The following is a 3,277-nucleotide window of genomic DNA, read 5'->3' as shown; positions in this document are numbered from 1 at the left end:
CTATAAAAATTGTACATTTTAATAATTGAAGAAAATATAGCAGAACAAACTATTTACTTATTCATTCATTTATTTATATGCCCCATGTTATTGTTCAGAGCTTTGGGCTGATTTGAGTCAAGTACATATTGAGTTAAAAAATATAAATCAAAGTGAAGTCAAGAAGGAGCCAAATATGGAAACCAAAGGGAATGCCAGAGTATCAGTTCAGTGATAACAACTTCTTTACTATCCTGATATGAATTAATAAACATAACTTATCTTTATATGTAATAAAAAACAATACAATGTCCTAATGTAAATGAAAACTAAAATGAAAGTTCATACCTATCTATCCTTCTATCTATAAATATTTTGGTGTTATAGATAAATATATTTAATAAATAAAATTAACATAAATATACTTATTTTAACATAAATATGCTCAAAGTAAAATACATATATATACACACACACATATATATAAATATTTTGGCAAGATTTCACTATAAGACTTAAAGAAGTAATCAGATCCTTGGATCTAAATGTTGACTCACCATGAATATGATAACTACAAAGACAGACTGATGCAGGTATGTTATAGTGGTGACTACAATACAAGAAATAAAATTCCAAACAAAACAAAGGTGAAATTTCCCTTGGTTTATACCTTTGTTATATATCTGAAAAATTCTTAAAACTGGATAAGAATCAGTATCTGCGGTAGCTACTCTCCAAAGATGGCCCTTAATATTCTTCTCCCCCCTGTATATGCCAGCTACTTCTCATATCAAGAGGTAGAGTTCATTTGTCCTCACCTAAAGGCTGGACTTGCCTTGACCAATGGAAAGTGGCCCAAACGCTGTTCTGGGACTTCTGAGCCCAAACCTGAAGAGGACTGGCAGCTTGCACTTGCTACTTTTTGGAACCCGCTATGTTAAGAGATGCTCAAGCCATCTGCAGAGAGGCCACATGAAGGATGTCTGAGGTGCTCCAACTGACAGCTCCGGGTCAATGTCCACCCAATTGCCAGTGGTGTGAGTGAGCCACCTTGGATGTACAAGCCCAGTTGAGCCCACTTGAGCCCAGTTGAGCTCAGTTGAGCCCAGCTGATGGCAGCAACAGTCAACATCGCATGGAACAAAACTGCCCAGCTAAGCCAATCATCTCACAGGATCTTAGAAGATAATAAACTTAGATGTTTTAAGCATCTAGGTTTTAGGTTGTTTTAATATACAACAATATAGACAACCAAACAATATTTATATGTAAATTATACATATAATTTCAAATAGATGAAAAAAATCTGTTTCTATCAGCCTGAACCCAGGCTGAAAACCTAGTAAGACATGGATAGTCTTACTGGATAGAAAAAGCATTCTTCATTGTGGGAGACCGTCCTATATAATACAGGATGTTTATTATCTCTAGTCCCTACCCTAAATGTCAGTAGTGTTTCCTGGTTATTATGGCAACCAAAACCAATTCTACAAGCTTCCAAAATGGTCTCTAGGCTGATGGTACTGACTCAGCTAAGAACCACTAACTAAAATAATTATTTGTATAGTGACTACAATGGTAGGTACTGGAGAAGTCAGCAAGGTCAGCAAGGTAAAAGAGAGGGAGGATGGAAACTCGAGCAGAGACAGCTCGTGGCAAGCTACGGCGTGAGACACTAATAGTCATAAAGGTGACAAGGTAGGCTGGAGTCAGATGGTGATGTATCTTTTATGCTTTGTTAAACAGTTCATTTAAACTTGAAGGCAATTTTGTAGTACTAGCCAGATATAATGTCATATGTTCACTTCACCACAATCCCAGCCTCCCTTGCAGTTGGCTAGGGGCCCCGTGACTTGTTCTGGGCAGTGGATGTGGGTGGAAGAGATATAAGCCAGTTGCAGGCCTGACTCTTGATAGCATCCACTGCAATCTTCTAATTCACTCTTTTCCTGCCTTGTGTTGGTGGGGTCACATTGTCTAGGTGGCAAAGCTCCAAGATGAAAGAGGGCTATCTGACTTATATCGGATACATGAGGAGAATACTTTTATTGCATTAAGCACTGACATTTTGGAATTATCAGTCAGAATTCTTTAGGGAAATAAATCACCTCATGTGGTTCAAATGAAAAGATTCTAATGAAGGAAATCCTTTCAGAGGTGTGGACAGGGTAAGGGAAGAAATATGGAAGTCAGAAAGCTATTCCCACTGCTAGAACTGAAGCAGCAAAGAAAGAAAATAGAGTTAGCAGCGCCCTGAGAGCTGGTGTCAAGGAGGTGGGGTGGCCCAGCAAGAATTCTAGTCACGAAGGGATATCATCACTGCCAGAAGAAGGGGGAGAGCTGGGAAAAAAATACCCTGATTTGCCTCTCCTCCTGTTCTTTAGTCTCCTGATAGGGTATCCGCATTGGCCAAACCTAATCAGAATGAAGCCCCAAGGGAGCCCTGGTGATGCAGTACACAGGTGCTACCTGCCTAGGGCACAAGGCTGTTCAACGAAAGAGAGAACTGTTCTGGGGGGTAAAGAAGATAAGCAGTTCCTGACATCTGTCTGTTGCGGCATCTAACTTTAATTACTCTAATACAAAATTACTGAAGAATTTTAAGCAGATTTTTAAAATAAGTTTTCTTGAAACATAATTTATACACCATAAAGTTCATCCTTTTATTAAAGTATACAATTCAGTGGTTTTCAGTGTATTCACAGTTGTGCAATCATCCATACTATGTAATTCTAGAACAATTTCATCGCATCCCGCCCCCACCCCCCAAAATTCCCATACTCATTAAATATTTCCTCCCCATCCTCCCTCTTCACCCCCAGCCTCTGTCAACCACCAATCTACTTTGTTTCAATGCATTTGCCTATTCTGGATGTTTCACATAAATGGAATCTTACAACATGTGGTCTCTGTGTGTGGCTGCTTTCATTTAGCATAATATTTTCAAGGTTCATCCATGTTGTAACATGTATTCCATTTTATTGCTGAATAATATTTCATTGCATATCGTATAATTTTCAAAGATGGCAGCTGTGTAGAGAATAGGTTCGAGTGAGCCAAAAATCAATGGCTGAGGAATGTGTGTGAGCTGGGGAGTGATCACATTCTCTAAAAACATTTTCTCAAATTATTTGCAAACCCAGAAATAAGTTAGAAAAGATAAACAGCACCTTTCATCTCCTGTCCTGAAAGAGCCTCCTTTTCCCGGGTTCCCATCTCAATGAATGACATCATTATCCACTGAGAATCTGGAAGGCACATTAGAATCCTTCATTGCTCTCACCCTACACATTAGATC

This window comes from Pteropus alecto, unplaced genomic scaffold (genome assembly GCF_000325575.1).
Source record: "Pteropus alecto unplaced genomic scaffold, ASM32557v1 scaffold72, whole genome shotgun sequence".
NCBI classification, from domain to species: domain Eukaryota; kingdom Metazoa; phylum Chordata; class Mammalia; order Chiroptera; family Pteropodidae; genus Pteropus; species Pteropus alecto.
The sequence above is the reverse complement of the archived record's forward strand: the minus strand, read 5'-3'. Positions refer to the sequence as shown.